The following is a 20,705-nucleotide window of genomic DNA, read 5'->3' as shown; positions in this document are numbered from 1 at the left end:
GTGGTCGAGGAGTTGGGCTGATGTTGAAGTGACAAAAAAATGACCATTTATTTTCGCTGTTTTGTTTGGTCAGGCGGGCGAAGTGGACTGTCCGAATAGAGGGGAATTCTGCTCGGAAGAATAGAGCGTTGTTAGAGAATTATTTGTAAACCATAAGCTGATAAATCCGGCAGGTTGCAGAATTGATAGACACAGAGCAATACACCCAAAAACACACAATCCCAATGGACGAGCGGCCAACTAATTATAATCGTTCATCCCTACCTCCCGAGTGTATGAATCCCTCGGGAACGTTCCCACCCCACTGGCCCGCTTGCAGCAGTTGACACATGGTGCCACGGTGGCGCGCGCGCGATAACGGCTGGGACACGTGCATCACTTACCCTTTCTGCTGCTATAGCAACCAGCAGCAGTCTGTGGCGCAGCGTCGCAGTTGCTAATCTTCCCACCGTGAAGACCACTACGCGCGAGACCTAAAAACGGCGCATCAGGTTTGGCTGCAGGAGTTCACCCTGCAGGAGCGCCGTTTTGCCCCCTTGGGAACCTGTACGGCTATACGCAGGAGGCAGGATATCTTCTGGCACTATATAATTACATCGTGTGCAAAATCTCCGCCATGCTGCTACGCTCGGATATCCCCGGATATATCTAAGTGCGACAAACGATAGGGGTGTGTTTGGGATACGTACGTATCCAGGTGGTTTACACGCCGTGCGGTGGATGCAGCGGGCGATGAAAAAACATCCAGTACAGACCATGGTGGATAAGCAGATTGTTACGACAAAATTACGACTACCGTTATTGCCATCCTGGCAGCCGCACGGGCAATGCTCGCTCTCACACACACACGCGCTTAGAGCGGAGGCACAAAAACGTTGGATCGGGATCGGTGCAGGGTTTTCGGTATCCGTGCCCGCCGGAGGGCATGCGTGGCTCAAACGCGCGTCACGGTGCAACGGAAACGGGTGTCCCTGGGAGCGGATCATGTGTGAGTCCCCGCACCCATAACCTTGAATCGTGTTGCACAACTCTTTTTTCTCTCCTTCTGCTCCTTCCACACGAATCTTGTGTATTCTACACCCTTTACATGCCTTATTTTGATTGTAGAGTGCATGTACCCCTGTGTTTGTGTGAGTGTGTTAATCGAAAATCTTAACACGCGTGCATTCTATCCATAACTGCAATAATTGGAACGAATTTTAAAAGGGCACACACACACACACAAACGCTGCCAATTTCCCCCAGTTTTGTTGGTAAATGCAACCGAACGCCCGCCAACCCCCGAAGGTCAACTCCCAGGCACGGTTCAGCGGCGTGCAGATCTAATTGGAGTGCCGGCTACTTCCTGTTCTTTCGGCGTTCTTCGTTGCTCCACCCTCACCCCACCCCCAGTGGGGTGGGTTTGAAAAGGTTTGGGCAAATTTTGAAGCAAAGCAGACGATTAATTCGGGGGTCCCGCCTAATGCTTTTTGGCTGGCGCTGATGCTGCTGCTGTTGCTGCTGCTGCTGTGGCTGCTGTGCGTAAGGTATCATTTTCTTCGACCATCCATCGAATCCTCGACACGTTTGATTGATGTGCGAAGGTTCCGGGGGCGGAGTTCGACGGCGATCGCAGAACGCTGATAATCGACCACGCGGTTAGCTTTCGGACGGATGGGCATTGTGTTGCGACCCTTGCCAAGGTGGGACAGGTCCTTAAATGGAGGTCTGGATGATAAGAAGTGCCCGGCCTAGTACCTGATGATTAATTAAATGATCGGAAATAGTAGGTATCATGGTGAGCATTTCTTTGTTTTGTTATTGCTACTATTTTCAACAAATGAGGTACTTTGGCTAATGATTGTATTAAGCACTTTATACAATCATAAAACTAATTGCTTTAGCAAGATGTATGTTCCATTTTATTCACTAAGCAGTTCAATTCATTACGCGGTAAATGCACTTAGCAACCCGGATGCAGACGAGGGTTTCGTTGCTTTGGTACCCATCGAAAGCCTTGACACCAAACTGTGCACTCTAAACAGACGTTCGTTCGAAGTCAAGTCAAGATCAAATCGAAATTTGTTGCCAAAAAATCATGTGTTAGAAAAAAATGTATACAGACACATGGCCATCAAATGAAGTGTGGTACAGGCGGCAATGCATCCAACCTGACAATGCACTACCGCAGAGTAGCGTGTAATTAAAGCGCTCACAGTCGCTTATGTTGGGCACGAAGTGCTGTTTTTGCTAGTGGTGTTCTAATGCATCTACCTTCATCTACCGTCGGGTAATGGTTACGAAAGCGATTCTCGGGGCGATGTGTTTTGTTTGGCGGATTCGTTTGGCAATTCTATCTACATTAGGATTAACATTGATTGAAGAAATATGCACTCTTAGCTGAAGGTTACGAGTCTGATAAGATTGACACAAATATTCGTATAAGAGGTTAATTTATGAAGTTCATGGATTTTTTTCATTATTTATCTTTTATTTTCACATTACAGTGTTCTATTTAGACACATTTATTTTTACTCAGTAATAACTGATAAAATTTATATTTTTAAATTCTTCCAAATTTCATTTGCTTTAAAGAATTTTTATTTCTCGTAAGGACGGCCTGGTTGGCCGTATCATTATGGACTAGACTTAAATCTAACATTGTTGGTTCTATTGTATTTCTTAATATCTATGGGCTGGCCGAAGCACATTTCCTTGCTCGGCTTTGTGCACCTTATTCCGGGTGGGCTCGGATTCTGTTGTATGTCAGCCGTTCTCTTTCCATAGTGTCTATGGGGAATTCCAGTATTCCCATCCAAAGGAGCAGGGATTTAGTGTATATGGCATCGACACCGTATTTTACAGGTGTTAGGTGAGCGATGGTTTCCAGTATCCGGGTTGTCTAGTGCTCCGCGATGGCTTGGTTGTTCTAAATCACCACTCTGAGCTCGTCATGGTGGTGAGCTTCTGCCCCAACCGTCGGTTATGTGTTCAGACTGCCCGAGGATCACTAAACATAATTTAACATACAACGTAGACAATATACTACACACTAAGATTACTTCTAACAAATATGCTAATAGGTACAATAATACATAACCGGGTAAATATGTACGCGCGAGAACACTAATAAGTGTCCACACGGCTACGCGCGCGTAGATGTGGATATAAAGAAAATCCACATGCACACACGCACACCCATGCATACACCCACCCATGCACACGAACGCCCATACACCCTAAGCCATACATGATCATACCTATACATTTATTGGGTCTCTAAACATGTAAGTTCGGTACGTGATTACAAGGTGATGCCAACCTCCTTAGCATATCTGTGCAGAATTCTCGCGTATTCGTAGTCCCTTTGACCAAGGATGTCACGTATTGGGACTTCAGGGTTTCTCCCTATTGCTTGAACCGTCGATAGTAGTGCGGGTCTTGTTGTTTCAAACTCCACACATGACCATATGACGTGGTCGATGTCGTGGAATCCTTTGCCACAGCTACATACATTTGTATCGACGATCCCTATACGTTGTAGATGTGCATTCATCGCATAGTGGTTTGACATGAGTCTTGATGTCATGCGAATGAATCCACGATCTGCCTGTAGGCTTTGAAACCAAGGACGTTGTGTCACCCTAGGAGAGATGGAGTAAAGAAATCTCCCGAGATCATCGGCATCCCACATGCTCTGCCAACGAGCCATGCATAATTGCTGTGGGAAGCGGAGGAATTCGTGAGGCTGAATCGATCGTTCAAAGGAATCGCCCTCAGAGGCGCCTCGTTTGGCCAAGAGATCTGCCCTCTCATTGCCAGGGATTCCGCAATGAGCAGGTAGCCAGACAAGCGATATTCGAAACGCTTTATTGAACAGAGAGCTTAGTGTTTCTAGAATTTTTTTAATAAAGTAATCAGAGCTCTTTATCGCCTCCACGGATTTCAAAGTTTCGACAGCACTGAGACTGTCAGTGAATATATAATATTGATCCGGAGGGCTCGCGCTTATTAGAAGCAACGCGTAAAATATGGCAGCCAACTCTGCGACAAATATTGAGCATGGCTGTCTCAATTTGAAGAAGGCTTGTTTGGATGTATTATATACACCAAAGCCCGTGCCCACGTCTGAAAAGGATCCGTCCGTAAAATATTGTTTTTCGTTGGGATGGCCATACTTGTTCACAAAAATGCTGGGAATTGTCCTCCAGCGAAGATCGTTTGGTATGTTCTTTGTTTCCTCTTGCAAAGAGGAATCAGTTACCAAAAGGGAATTGTAGGACTCCGGTAGATTGGCGCAGCTGATTGCTTGTGAAGCACTAGGGTTAGCCTGTAAAGATACAAAATCCTGATATATCTTCATGATTTTGCAGTTAGAACCTGCCTCTTGTAGGGATTTGAAATTATCAATCACTAGTGGATTAGATACTGTGGAACGAAGTAGAAGGCGAAGCGATAATTGTTCAAAACGTAGTTTTAGCGGCATCACTCCAGACATCACTTCTAGGGACATATTATGGGTGGATTTCATACATCCCAGCGCAATTCTAAGACAACGATATTGTATGCGTTCTAGTTTTATTAAATGCGTCTTGGATGCCCAATGGAAGCATATGCAACCATATTCCAAGACTGATAAAATCGTTGTCTTATACAGTCTTAGGAGATCTAGTGGGTGTGCACCCCACCAGAATCCCGTGACTGTTCGGAGGAAGTTAATTCTTTTGGCACATTTTCTTGCCAGTTGTTCTATATGTGACCTCCACACATTTTTGCTGTCAAACCAAACCCCTAGGTATCTAAAAGTTTGGGCAATCGTGATTTTTTCTCCATATAAATATATGTCAAACTTTGGTTTGTACACGTTCTCACGCCTATTTTTTGGTGTATCGTAGTGAAATGAAAAAATAAGCATTTCAGTTTTTTCTGGGGAAAACTCGATACCTAGGTTGTTTGACCACGCTTCCAGATTGTTCAGCGTGGTTTGCAAAGGGTTTTGAAGACCTACGATGTCGTTGCTAGCGACTGACACAACACCGTCGTCTGCCAATTGCCTTAGGTTGCAGTTTGGGGCAAGACATGAATCGATATCATTTACATAAAAGTTGTATAAAATGGGGCTCAAACAGGACCCTTGTGGTAGTCCAAAATAACTGATCCGTCTTGTTTGAGCGAGACCATTATCGAAATTCATTGCTTTTTCAGAAAGGAGGTTGCAAAGGTAAGTGTTTAATTTAGGACTTAACCCCGCGTTTTGAAGTTTTTGACCTAGTATGCTAATCGATACTGAGTCAAATGCCCCTTTTATATCTAGAAATACAGAGGCCAACATCTCTTTACGAGTATGTGCCAGCTCTATTTCTGAAACTAGAAGCGCTAAGCAATCGTTTGTACCCTTACCTTTGCGGAAACCAAATTGGGTACTGGACAACAAGTTGTTAGACTCCAACCAGTTGTCCAATCGAAAAAGAATCATCCTCTCGAACAATTTGCGCAAGCACGATAGTAGGGATATAGGTCTATAAGACCCGTGCTCTGATGACGGTTTGCCGGGTTTCAAGATGGCGACTACTTTCACCTCTCTCCATTCTTGCGGGACTATATTGAGATCTATCATTTTGTTAAATATCATCAATATCCGCTTCTTCGCCACGTCTGGAAGGTTTCGGAGAAGACTACTCCTAATCTTATCCAGTCCGGGGGAAGAATTATTGCAAGAAAGGAGAGCTAGGGATAGCTCGACCATGGAGAAAGGTGCATCCAAGCTAGGATCACTGCAAGGCGCATGTTGTTCAAATTTCTGCGCTGGAACGAAATCTGGACAGATTCTTTCGGCGAACTGAAAAAGCCAGTCTCCTGAAAATCTTTCGCTCTCATTTGTAATTGTGCTGTTTCGCATCCTTCTACCCATTGTCCACAACGCACGTAGCGAAGTGTCAGGCGGGAGGTTTTTGACAAATTTGCGCCAAAATCCTCTCTTTTTCGCTTTAAGTAAGTTTTTACATGTTCTCTCCAGTGCTTTATACTTTTCGTATAAGGCAATGGAGTCATGGAGTTTATATTGTCCAAATGCCTTTCGCTTCGCTACGTATGCAGTTTGGCAGTCTCTGTCCCACCAAGGAGTGGGAGGCTTGGTATGCGTCCTTATTTGGCGGGGCTCTCTTGTTTGGGCTGCAAGAGCGCACTCGTTTACACAGTCTACGAGATTTTTGTATTCCACTAGTGGGTCAAAAATGGATGTCACAGATGGCAGCCTCACTGACATAAGTGCGTTGTATCTCGTCCAATCAATATTCCTTGTCATGTCGTAGTTGACCGGTATGCTATTGATTGGGCGCCTTCCAGTAGTGATTTTAATTTCAATCGGTAAGTGATCGCTGCCATTAGGGTCCTGGATAACCTTCCACAAAGTATCCAGAGCAAGCGACACTGAGCATAGAGACAGGTCTATTGCACTGTCACGCGCCGAAGGCCCTGCCACTCTAGTAGCATCGCCGGAGTTTAATATTATCAATCTATGGTTGTCGCAAAAGTCCCTAATGACTGGAGCACGTGAGTCGTCTCGTGTGCATCCCCAGTCGTATCCATGAGAATTGAAATCTCCCAGGATAAGAAAAGGTGTTTTCATTGCAGATGCTATTATTTCAAGATCCTTTTTGATCTTCTCAAGTTCAATCTCGGCTTCCGGTGGGATATATACAGATGCAAAGGATAAATCAAGATCGCCTATCTTTGCCTGGATTGCGACACATTCAATAATTAGTAGTGAGGGGAGGGGTATTCGAAAAAATTGTATGTTTTTTCGTACTCCTATGAGTACTCCCCCACCACGCCTAACCCTATCTATAGTGTTTCGATCTTGGCGTATAATGTTATATCCGTGGAAGGTAACTTTTTTATCAGGGGAGAGCCAAGTTTCTGATAGGACAAATACATCTATGTTGTGCTTGTTTACCTGTACTTTAAACATATCTATTTTTCCAAGAAAACTTCTACAATTCCATTGGAGTATGTTAGCCATGGACGGGTTAATGTTCCAATTGTACCAACGAACTCAAAGCAGGCCATTGCCCAAGCCATTGCTTTATTGCGCTGACCAACATTGGTCGTGTCATAGCAATTATGCTTTTCAATGGTTCTGGAAAAGCCAGCGCTGTAATCATTGAGTCAATCATTTCTGATATGGACAGCGACTGAACCTTTCGTCGAGGTTTCTTTTTTGGCTCTGGCTTGGGCTGGGGATTTCGGGGGAGGGAAGGAGAAGGGAGTGATGGAAGATCCTCGTCCAGCGAAGGATTGTTAGGTTTTCTGGGACGAGGGGCACGTGCTAGACGAGGTGGTGCCTGGGGAGGAGAATTTTTCTTCTCATAACGTAGAGAAGCTTTCTTCTCCTTAGGAGGCGTAGCCTTCATAGGGGTTTTCCTAGGACGACGACGATTCACGGATCTCTTCACTCTTATTATCACCTCCGAGATTTTAGGGGCTGGTTCCTGGTTTACCGATGTGAACTCTTCAGCTAGCACGCTGTATGTGTTTTCGGTCGAGCTACCATTCGCTAGAACTGCAGCATATGACCCACGGGCCAATTGGTACTGGGCTTTTTTTAGTTCATTTTGGGACTTCTTGTACACCGGGCACTCTTTTAGTTCATGCCAATGATTTTTACATTGAGCGCATTTGAATGGCGCTGCAGTGCAATCCGAGGACGGATGTTGACCTTGACATTTAAAACATTTAAACTTGTTGCTGCAAAAGTCTTTTGTATGACCTATTTCACTACATTTCTCGCATGTTGGAATCTTGGGAACAAAGGGTCTTGCAATAGGAATGCGGAGTCCTTCGTACACCAAGAAACTAGGGAGTACAGTTCCCTCAAACGTAACGCGCTTTGATTTTGTTTCCGTGTACGTCTTTTGCCCGTTTACTGTGGAAGAGGTGTAAAGTGGTTTCACCGCAATCACCCTCACCCCTGGAGTGGAAAGAGTCCGGAAAGCACCCATTCCCAACTTTAGCAGTTCTTCGGATGGAATATCCAGATCCTCTACGACACCTGCTACCTCAACTATTCCACCTGGGATATACACCCGGTAGTGATCAGTGAATTGTGGATCAGCTGCTATAGCGTTCGCCTGCATTCGGTCGCTAACGGTGATTCGTATCCGGTTAGTACGAACACGAAATACATCGGTTACCGCAGGATAGCTTTTATGCAGGGATGCAGTTATAGCCACTAGGTTGAGCTCACTTTTTCCGGGCATCATGAAGACACGAAAGTCTCCCCGGTAGCAAGATGGGTATTCACGATGTCTTGCTTTGTCAGTCGACATTGGTGTGACGGTAGCAAGAACTTTTTTGCAACTGGTTCCTTCTTCTACTACTACGGGTGCTTTCCTTTTCTTATGGGATACCGTAGTGAACCCTTCATCAGAGGAAATCGTTACAATTTCCATATTGGCCATATTGGCCACAACAGTTGGGGGCAAACAGATATAATTGTTTAATAGAAATTCCGCGGAGAGAAATGCAAGATAAGAAAAAAAATGAGAGAGAGAAAAAAAACAAGAACAAAATACTAATACGTACAAAACTACTAGAACTTTGTCATCAACCTATCATCACGCACTGATGTCTACTCACAAAGGCGGAGACTGTAACGGTACTATGTACACTCTACACTCTACACACTCAGCACAATACACACTTGCCACACTGCTTACGCTAGGCATGTGGTGCGTTATACGAAATACACTCGTTACACACAAGTAGGACTTCACACTCACCACCAGGACACACAGTGATACTACTAAAAGGGCAGTCGGTGAACTTTCGGCTTTGAAGCGATTTCGATCTGTTGCTGTGGAGCGATCGTGATAAGCATCCGATCGCATCGACGGTTGGAGACAGAATGATTGCTTTAAAGAATCATTCATGAAAAAGTAGTAATAGATAATAAAACAAATCTAATAATACGTTTTTATTTGTAGTTTTACAAAATGAAATCTGATTGCAAAGTACAGAATACACTTTACAAATAAAATATTTTTTCTGTCTTTTCTAGACCATTTCTTCTAAAATGTAATAAATTTCAAATTGTATTTATTTTGTTCATTGGACATAACAAGACTCTATTAAGACATATAAAAAAAAATTTTGCTCTACACTTTTTTAATGGTATTGTGTCCAAACCAGATGACCAACTTTCTGCTAAACTAAAAACAATAATGGCAAAAAGTTATTGTTAAAGTTATGTGAAATAAAAAAATATAAGCAAAAACAAGATACAGTAAAAAACGATGCAGTCTCTTAAACTCAACGACGACATATCTAACTGTTTCGATCAGATACACCAGTAACAACTAAGTTTACTTGAAAAGAAAGCGAAAAAAATGCAACCCATAATAAACAAGAAACCGAGACAGCCACAACAACCAACACGACGGCGGAATAACGCCGTCATCTTCGGTCCCATTGGCTTCGGACCACGTCGCCGACGGCACCGTGTATGTATTTATGATTATTACATCATTATACATTCCAGTTGCATTGGTTGCATTTTCAATAACGGCAATTATGGGAGCCCGCACGGCTTGCCCGTTTGTCGTACCGGTCGTCCGGCTCCGGGTCCATTACGCCACCGAGAGAAAACAAAATGCAACGTACAAATGTAACAGGGAACAAACGCAAGTGGAGAAATGGAAAAAAGTGGCCTCAGTCCTATGTGCAAGGGTTCTTGGTGGCTGCTGCAACGAAGCAAACGGTTGTAAAAATGGTACCAATGAGTTTTTAGCATTTCTGGTCATTTTATTACATTTAGTTTTACAGCCTAGTTTATTTTTCCAATTTATTTTACACGAGTTGGACATCATTAAACAGTGACATACTTTACATAAACACATACAAAAACTAGCAAGTTTTCAAGGCTTCTCTTAATTCCGCTTTACGCGAGTCTGTTTCTTAAAATTTCAATACAATTAGGAAAATATGATATTACACAAACAAGACAAGCAAGGCGAGCAAGGCATCACAAGAGTGTTAAGTTAGAGCATTTCATTTATTCATTTATTCAAACACTCAACTTTTCTGCAATTATTTGCCAATACATTCGCCAGTAGGCCAGGCTAGACTTTAAATTGTAATGCCATTTCATAGATGATCTTCATGAGCATCAATTGGGGTTTTAAATTAGAAGATTATCTTCATTTGTTTGACGTATTTGTTTGCCCAAAATGCCCAACAAGATGTGCAGAGGAGAAAATCCTTTGAAATCCTGTTATTATCTAAAATGTAATGCTTTTTATTCTGAATTTTCTAGAACATAAATTCTTAAACACTTATTTTAAACTGAGTGAATCATGAAATAGAATAAAGAAATAGAACAAAGGCTATAAGAACATAACTGAAGCAAAAATAACAAAGCTGGTCAAATAAATTAGCCTGTAAAATTATGAATTTTTCGAATATGAAAATTCTATGCAGCTGTATTATCAATGTATTGAGTACCATTAACTTATTTTAACAAGCCTTATGAGCTAAGTAAATATAAATTGCAAAACAATTCTTTCATTTGCCGTCCTCACTATGTTACGTTCTACCTTTGTCGTCAGCTGCTTTTAACTTTGTATCTATTATTTTCGCAAAACTAGGACAAACTTATTAGGCGACCTTCCGCCTAACAAGAACCCAATGTACGATAAGACAACATGCGTGTTGTTTGATTGGCTTCCTTCCTTATTTTGTTCCTGCGCTCACACCGCACATACAGTCATCTTTTGTCAGCCACATATCGTTCGTTTGCCTGCGAACCGTCAAGCTGCTCAATTTGTGACACACTTTTTCGGCAATGTCGGGCAAACGTGTTAACGATGTCGGATATCGGCACTGTGGTGATGGGGTGATAAAAAAATGGTCACGAATTTCAACCCCAAACGCTGCCTTCGGTAACATTTCTCGAGGTCTCTGATAAGGTTGAGCCAATTGTGGGGCGGTTAGACTGATGGTGAACTGATAGACAGGGAGAGTCATTGTGGCAGGGCAATGAGTCATCGTGATAACTTGTACCGTGAATTGCTTGTTTGTATCGTAAAATAGTGTGGCATGGTGTCATGATGTTGCCCACTTGGTTTCAGAAGATTTCAGAGGTGTCAGATGATATGATACTGGCATTTTGGGTAATAAGCAATTAAATGTTATTCAATAGATCTCTGACTTCAAATAGGAAAGTCTATATACTCCCCTGTCTATCCATTTTCAAAGCGGAAGTCAATCTAACAATACCCAACAAATTTAGACCATTCAGCATCTGTCCTATTATTTTGCCAGCTTCACCATGTTTTGATGACGATCTGTTGCTTTCCGACGTCTTCGTTGGTTCAAGCTGCAGCCTTTCGCTTTGATGAGCGGCTCGAAAAACACTCCTATTTCCAAATACCCCTCTTGAGCTGCCTCTTGATTTCGCCGTCAATGACGGCAGTACTTCCTGCTTCTCTGGAAGTGCTCAATATGCGGTACAGTCACCGGGTCACGTCACGCTCGTCGACCGGCACGATGAAGTCGTTGTTGTTGTTGTTGCTGTTGCTGATGTTGTTGATGTTGTTGATGGTGTTTGGTTTGCTGCAACTGCACATCACTGCAGAGACGGTGCGCAAGCATACGTACGGTAAACTCTCCACTGAAACCACTGCACGACCACGCGCAAAGGAAGACATCGGGCCCTCCGCTCCAGCACACCGACGGAAGGTGCACGTCCGCACATCTCCTGGCCCTTTTGCCCCCTTGCTCCTCAGTGCATACAATATTGCCATTAGCGGTGTCCATGAAATGAGGTCAAATTACCGCGTCGGACGTGAGGGTCGGAGTCGGAGAACGGACACGGGATTGCGGAATCGAGGGGGCGAAAAAGGGAGAACACGCGGGAAGTTTGCACGCTTCAACCACGACCACGAAACGCCTGTCTGCGAAAAGAGAAACACACAAAAGTGTCTCCACGACACAGTCCGTGGGCCCCGCGTGTGCACATGTGCTGCGCTGGGCTCCAAGACGGTTACACCTCACAAGGCGCGCGGGTCAGCATCCTCACGGACTGTGGGAATTAGGAGGTGCGCGACACGAAGGAACAGAAGGCGCGACATGGGGTTGTCGTTTGAAACGTTTATCCTCAGGCATCGATCGTTTTGGTGAACCGGACGGGCATGCCCGCCGCCTGCCAACGTCGTCCCAACGGGCGGCACAAAAGGAGAGAAACCTTTGCATGAAGCGAAAGGGAGAGACACAACATATACTGGGTAAAGAAATTGTGCTGTATGTTGTTGGAAGTATTAATGAGTACAACTAAAACCCCTCTTTTATCAGTTTGCTAGTTTTCGGTTAAATTAATAACAACCACTCACAGGGTGTGCAGTTCGCGTCTCTTAAGGGTTAAATTCACAGCGAACTGCGCAACAGACTCAGACATTCGTGGAGGAGTTGGGATCCAACGGTGCTCACGCGCGTCTGTGTGCGTTTTGTGCTGTTGCCCAACATGGGGATTAGGAAATTTATGTTTTGCAATTTTATTTATCAGCATATAATTCTTCGAAGATACTGCCTGATAGGTTGAAAGGCGGAGCGTAATAACTGTCTTTTTTAATTGCTATCAAATCAAAATGAGTATATTTAAGTTGGCAAACGTTAGATAAAGGTTATAAAATATTGCTATAGTTTTTGGGAAGGAGTTTTTGGGAAGAATTTTAATGTTTCAAATGAAAAGAGCTTCACACCGTTAGTTTGAAAGAGAACAAACGGATAGAAAAAGGAAACAAATGTAACATGCGATTTTTACCTTTACGCTTAAAATTACGCTCTTAAATTCTAGAATAATAAATTATTCTATAAGTCATTCAAAAGTTCGAAAATTCCGATATTGTTATCTTTGTATTGTCTCATTACTTATATAGTGAAATATCTCTAAGATGTAGTCTCTAGATTCATTGTTTGTTTATGATGAACAATTTGACCCGTCTTAATCCATACATTTTATGATTATTCAACATGATTTCTCTAAGCTACATATGCGATTTAGCAGCCGAAATTCTCTAAGATGAAGGAATGAATGGCAGTTCACAAAAATATTGATCAAAGGATGCCTGGATTTTCTCGCGGTTTCTTGGATACTGCATAGCAACACTTTCATTAGTTTTCCTCCACATGAATGTCTCTCTAAGCTGGCAGTAACTTGAAGATTCATCTTAATGAGATTTCACGCTAGTAAGCGCGAAGCAGTAGTACAGTAGTTCCATTAAGATTATATTGAAATGTTGGTCATGAATTTCTTAATTGTCGTTCATAATCAGAAAAAAGTTAGTGATACCAGAATAATCCATCTCAAACAAGTTCGTTTCGATTATCTATTACTTTTCAAACAGTTATCTGATATCATTCTAGAATAAGAACTAAAAGCCTTATACTTTTGTGAATAACAAAAAATAGACTTAGAGAAGCTAGTAACTAACAATAAGTTTGGATTCTCCTTTTCATAAGCATGTTCTTGTTATATGTTTTATACTACAATGGGAATAGGGCATTATCCATCTTTTTTATGTTAAAGATAAATGAGGCATATTTAAAAATATCTTTAAACACAGATTCAAAAGCATTTTACATTAAATGATTTCTTTGGTATACTTTTGAAGTAAATTATCATTCCAAAAATAACAAAAATATCGTATGGTTAGAACACCATAATATCATAAAGAGATTTAAGAAACAAAGACATTCATTTCCTGTTTTTGTCTGGAATTAGTTGCATTAATATAATATAATAATTCTGCAGCTATGAGCAACAAGCAATTTAATTTCCCTTGCCAACACACAACTACAAAACGATCCAATCTCACTAACTTTTCCAGCTCAAAAACATCCACACAAACACACAATCGCACACAGCCTTTCTACGCCTTTTCTGCAAAATCTATCAATCTTTCATTTCCCTTTGCGTCCCCATCCCGCGCCCACTATGTGTGTGTGCAACACGTACCTCTTGCCGTTTGGCCGGCCGCACACGGGTCCATCATCGTCATTGCAGAATTAGAAAGGAACCGCTTGCCGTCGAAGACCACCCCGTCTAGATACGGCCGTGCCTATCCCGACCCCCGAACGTGCTCTCGGGCGGCCCACGATGTCCGAGATTCAGCAAAAGCGCAAAACACACACACAGAAGAACGAAAAATGCAGTCGTCCAACGATTGCAATCTGTTTGCCACCGAACGGATCGCGCGCTCTGTCTTCGTTGCACACGGCAAGAAGCTGCTACCTCAGCTGGTAAGGGGTTGAAGCAAACGAAAGGCGGGTTAGAGGACCCGGAGCCGAGACTACGCACCGCCACAGTGCATGCTGTTGTTCGCGTGCTGTGAAAAAACAGGTTCCGAAACACACCACCAGCAAGGGACATGGGAAACCAGCGGTGCCATGCGCTCTTGCACAGGGAACGAACCCGTTTGAAGCATGGCCCGAGAACGAGATATGTTTAGATAGCTAGGTTGCGAAAAAGACGGAGACTGCGATTTTGCAACGGACGGGGAAAAGGCCCCTTATGCAACGGGCGGTAAGCAAACGTGCATCCCCCCAACCTCCCCTCCCCCCAACACCCCAGTCGTCAGCAGTAATTAAAACGCAAGTAGTAGGCTTGCAGGGTTTTTCGTACCATTCAGGGTTGGGGAGGTTTGGCGTTTGCTTTTACGTGTCTGTCTGCTCATATGCTCAGTTCCGAAATAGGAGACCAACTGACAGTCAACTGGGCAAAAATGCAACGACGAGATGCTGCTGCTGCAAGCGCGTACCTTCATGGGGCTGACATGAGGTATTGCCATTCGGCGACCAGCGGGATTTGTCGCGTGCTGGCAAAACGATCTAACCGGCCACCGGCAACAGCAACATCTGAGTCACGAAGGAGACCCCACTCTCCCCACACTTGGTCGTAGAAGGAAACGGAGTCACCGCGACACACTGAACCACTTCAGCACGTGTTGGATGCTCGACGCCTCTTTTCACTCCGCCGTAATTGGTATGACTGTCTTCTTACCATGCGGCGGAGTCTGTTCGCTAGTTTACGGGGTTCTTGACAGAATAGAGATGGGAAAGTACTTGCTCAAAACGACTCCCATAGCATGGCAGGCATGGTCTTCCTTACCATATTCGTCTGAAAATAGAAGCGCTAGGCACAAAAAAACCGTGACAACTGCTAACAACTTCAGCAGTATGTCAGAGTTGAGAATCTTAGAATACATCATGGTAAAAGCACACACACACATACACACCAGCGCGTAAATGGGTGACAGTAAAGAGCGAATGGCATAATGTCTACGAAATTACCGTTTTGAGTCAAGTGTCTGTACCGCTGTCAATTGTCTGCGTCAATGTGTACACCGTCAATGTGTCCAAGGGAAAGTAGGAGCAAGACACATGTGTACCTGCGTGTGCGAGCTCGTAATTTATGCAAAATAAAACAACGGCACAAAGAAAAAAGGAAACGGAAATGCCGACACCGCAAAAGTAACGGGGGGTTTTGCTTGGCGCAGAGGAGGGATAGAATGAAACGTGGCCCGGCACACAATTGTCAACCAAATTGCACTTCCTGGTTTTGGGGAGGTGAGGTGTTTGGCAAGGCGGAGGGGACGAGGGTTGTGTGCATTTGTTTGAAGCATTTCTCTAGAGTGCCGAGAGGAAATGAATCTTTTTATTGTTGATTGTTTTTACTAATGACTTCATAACTTGAAAGAACATTCTTTCGTTTGACTCAGATCCACCAAAAACTCAACAGACAACTTAAAGGTTAAGGTGAATTAATGAATCGATTCGTTTGCATCTTTCTTTTAGTGAGTTGCTTTATTTTGTCCTGTTTGCTATAAAGCATCCTATACTGGCTCATAAACCATGCCGTGTTTATTGAAAAATAATTCTAGGTGTCATAATGACACTACATTAAAAAAGCAAAATTCGGTTAAAATCAAAAATAGCATACTGCATATTTCAATTAATTTTTCATGGATTTTCATTTTTACGATTGCTTAGTGATACTTCCAGTTATAGCTATTTATCTACAAAATTAAAAATATAAACTAATAAAAAAGAAGTCCACTAGGAACGTCAGCTGTATACTGCTTTAGCTATATATACAGTGTCTCCTTTAGTTCTTAGTTAGAACCCACACTGTTATACTTGATTAGTATAACATTTAATTTAATTTAAAGATCTTATTGAACATGATATCTATGAAATAGGATTACACTGAAATAATTCTAATTTGATTCTTATTTGAATTGATTTTTATCAATCTGTACAAATGGCTAACCAAATTGTGCAAAACTGGATGCTATTTATGGGAGGATGAGCATTTCAAACTGCGTTAGTTGACGTTAAAAAATTGCTTCGAAAGATAGATGGGCAAAACTTTTCGAAATTAATTAAAAGGACAACTTTCAACGGAACAAGCTGTTACTAAACAGGCTTAAAAAGTATTGGTTTTTTGCGCTATTAGGGATTGCTGTGAACCCAATTCTTCTCAGATACTATTTGCCATACAGTTTATATTTCACTTCAGAAGATGATCAATATTCTTACTGTTTTACGATTAACTAGAAAAAGGAAATATCCAGCACACAACATTCACTCGAACATTCACTCGTTTCCGATTACATGAAAAAAGTTTAACCTCATGCATTTAACACCATTAGAAGTTATTGAAAAACCAAACCGTTTGTTTCCTTTTTCATCTTAGTCAATTTGTATGTACATGATTTTTTTATGTCCTGTTAAATGCTTTTGTTTTCCTAAACTAATGAACAGCTCCAAGGGTTTACCAACGATAAATTCGCAACATCTAAACATCGCAAAGTGATTATTTAGTTGCATACATTTAGCATAGATAGATAATAAGTCTATTACTTCTTAGCTTCACATTCCCATTAATTGAAGTTCTAAAAAATAGTTTATTATGGATTCGAACGAAGCGAATTTCTTGTAAGGGAGGACCCTTAGATAACCAAGACGATATGAATGTAATTTCGCCTTTCACAAAATTAATTCTGCCGTCTGTGGTGTCATCGTATACGTACTATCGCAAACTACTAGACGACGTTCATTCCATTCGTTCAACGTTCCCTTTCGTTATGTACTACGGCAAACCATTTTTCATCATCCAATCTACGTGCATTGCAAGACGACATGATGGAACACGGAACTTACCGTATTCTCACTCTCTATCTCTATCTCGCTCCATAGATCCAACCCTCCCCATAGATTTCCCCCCTTTCTCTGCTTTGACTGTCGCGTAGAAAGACAGCGAGCGGAAGCATAGATCCCACAAAACCGCCACCACCACCGTCATCACCAACGCGCATCGACTCGTCCGCTCTCTTGTGACAGCGTCGGTGAACTTCCTGTTGCCCGCCGCGAGGGCGTACAAAGCACCCGCGATACTACGGTGCGGTTAGATAGCCCTCCAGTACTCGGAGCATGCCACTCAACCCATTGCATGCGCATCGAAGGCACACCTCCAAGCGCGTTCGGAAACAATCTAATACAATCAACCGAACCAGAACGCTATGCTACAACCGGCGAGGACTCCGCCAACCGAAGGCGTCAACCCGACAACTCTGCCCAGTCTGAACGTGGTGTGGCTTCATGCCTCCCCTCAAGGTGGGAGGCAGACGGAGGAGGCACTATTTACACTGGGAAAGTTAAACATTTGATCTGTCTGGAAGCTCGCGGTGAAAAGGCGGCGTCGCCAACGCTGCTAACGACGATTCATTAAACGATTCGTTGGCGGCAAGTGCGTGCCTGGTCGTTTGTGTTTATCTCATTTTTTCTCCCTCTCCTTTACTTCTTCTTCATGGTCGTTTGTTTGGCCGGAAAAGAACGTGCCACACGTCGCCGCAATAAAGTTGTAATAGTCGCTGGCTTTTTGGGTTGTGTTTATCCCGATTGCTGTCCATTTGCCTTGATGTTGTACAAATGTTTTAGAAATAATTTAACGACTGGCTTCTTCAAGGAGCCACACTTTGGTAAAATGTTGAAAGTTCACAGTAAAATTTTGCATACTCTAATGATGAATATGACGTTACTCATTGTTTAAAATTTGTCGGATCTATTCCTCATTCTAAAATCTACACTATGGTGTTCTATTGGAAAGCAACATCAGCACACGTACAATTCGTGTCGTGTCCAACAAAACATCGGCTTTCTGAAAGTTCATCGAACGAGCCGCGGTGCATAATAAACCCTTCACAGGAAGACGTATCAGTCATGCAGCTAATTCAACCCGCTAATGAACCAGCGAAGACCTTTCGCTGCATTCGTAACGTTCGATTCATTTATTCATTCATTCCGGTCATAAATGTTACGAGCATTAAGCCATAAACCAGGTACCTTGTCTACTGCATTCGGACATTCTGCACTGCCCAGCCATTGGAAGCCTTTCGGAATTCACAACGCACCAGGCCTTAACTTTATGCTGCACCGTTTCCTGTGGTATTGTTCCGCGAGGCAGCGAAATGGTTAGCGCTAGGCCGCTAGCTGACCACGAGATACGAGGCTGCAGATTGGCACACCGATTGACAGCAAACAATCGAAACAGTCCGCGGGAATAAAAGTGACTGCACCGTCACCGACTTCCTGAGACGGTGGCATGCGATTGCGTCTATCAATTTTGATCGAAAGTCAGGATGGCTTGCGGAACAAATTTGACTGCATTTACATGTTTTGTCTCCTGATGGCACTGATGGAGGTGGTGCAGTGAGCGTTTCGAGCATCGTTGATGCCTTTCGCTGACGCTTTCATCGATTTACGATTTAATTTTTGTGATTTGTGCAAATGTGTCTTTTCGTCATCGTGAAATTGGTGAAATTTGTTCGTTATTTATGGTGCAATTGTACAGTGGAAAGTCATTTTCAATGAAGAAGGACATATTTCAAATGTTTTCGAAAGGGATGGTAAACGATGATGAAGGTATAGGATATTTGTTTTCAATTTAGCTTGTACATACTGAGTGTTTTCAGAATTTGTAAAACTTTGAACCAGATTAATGAGTTATTACTAATTTATCATAAAATACTTAGCTAAGTTCAAAATAGCAAGAGCATCATGAATTTTATTTTAAAGAATTAATGTCTCAGTGTTTAATTTCAAACAAATTACCAACAAAGTTGTTGTAAATAAAATGTCTTATGTTGTAAGAATTACAGGTATTTCCCAATATACGCTATACGCGATTTTCTAAATTCGACATATTAATTGTCAAATGCCAAATACATTCCCTATTGGTCGAGTTATACAAACTATTTTAAAAGGTAGATAATTTTAATCTTCAATTGAAAACCGATCAATTATTGAGATTTAGTGGCCAAAATCTATCACTTCAAGTAAAATAATATCAAAACTAACTACTATTTGTCTGAAAACTTCGAAATTTAACTTACGCTAATATTCGAGGTATGGCTATTGTCTCTGGTCCTCAACAATAGCGTATATCGCGGAATACCTGTATATCAAAGCAGCTCTGGAGTGTTTACCTGGAGTTTAATTGACGAAAACTGTAATTTGTTTAAGCCTGGAAACACCACGAACCGAGATCGTCGCGCTACCGCAAAATTCGCGCCTTGTTTATAACATTTGTAGAACAGTTGTGCTGTCAAATCTTCCGCGCCTCCAATCGCACCTGCTGTTTCTCAGAGATACTCATCTTTGGTTTTGCTGAGATTTTCCCGGTAGCGCGATTATGGCGAACCGATTACCACTTTTCTGATTGATTTGTAAAATGATTCGCAAATTTATTTAAAAAATGTTATATTGGCACATTCAATTGTCACAAGACCTCGGATGAGCCCATACATGAACTGGGATTATCTCGCCTGTATGTCAAATTTTGTAACAAAATTTACTATACAAGTCATACGCGATTTTCTCGGTACCGCGAAAATCTCAGTTCGTCTATTTCCAGACTTACTTTCCGTCTATTTCAACTCACTTTTCATATAATTTTCAGAATAAATGCATTTCAAACATGATAAAATTCGAATTGGATTCTAATAGAATTACTTAGTTTTGATTTCATTTTTTTAAATTACTTGTCTTCATCAAAAACGCCATATTATAAAATAATCACAAACAGATAAAAACATCTAGTGAAAGTAGAAACCGTGAAAATTTTAACCTTTGGATCTATTTTTAAAATTACGGCAAATTAGTTAAGTTGTACTGAAAAAATCAACATAACACTATCAAAAAGAGGATAATATCTATCGATAACATATCTTCTCTTTTCAGCAAATCAAAGCTGTAAATCTATTACCATGTTATTTTTTCTTTAAAGATGAAAGAACTTTTGTAAATGTAGTAATTAAAGTCAGTTTGGCTAGACACGTATTTATGCAGGTGTAGACAACTGCGTCATGATTAATTAGTTTAATATCTTTTATTTTTTCTTAAAATAATTAAACGATATTGTAAATCAATTTATAAAAAACACTCCCAGCTGCTTATTAGAGTGATCCCATTTTGGGCATTATCGTTTTATTGGTTCATCCCTAGCCCTACGTACGTCATGCTGCGTTAGGAAGCGGAACACGAAAAAAAGGGGCGCAGGCAAAGGAAAATGTACATCCTCCCCTAACCAAAACAAAAGCCGTCGCTCATATTTCAACTTTCGACAAATAAGCACTCAAAACAAATGCCAAACAAATGGTACGAAAGGAACA

This window comes from Anopheles coluzzii, chromosome 3 (genome assembly GCF_943734685.1).
Source record: "Anopheles coluzzii chromosome 3, AcolN3, whole genome shotgun sequence".
Classification (NCBI taxonomy): domain Eukaryota; kingdom Metazoa; phylum Arthropoda; class Insecta; order Diptera; family Culicidae; genus Anopheles; species Anopheles coluzzii.
Note: the sequence above shows the minus strand (reverse complement) of the source record.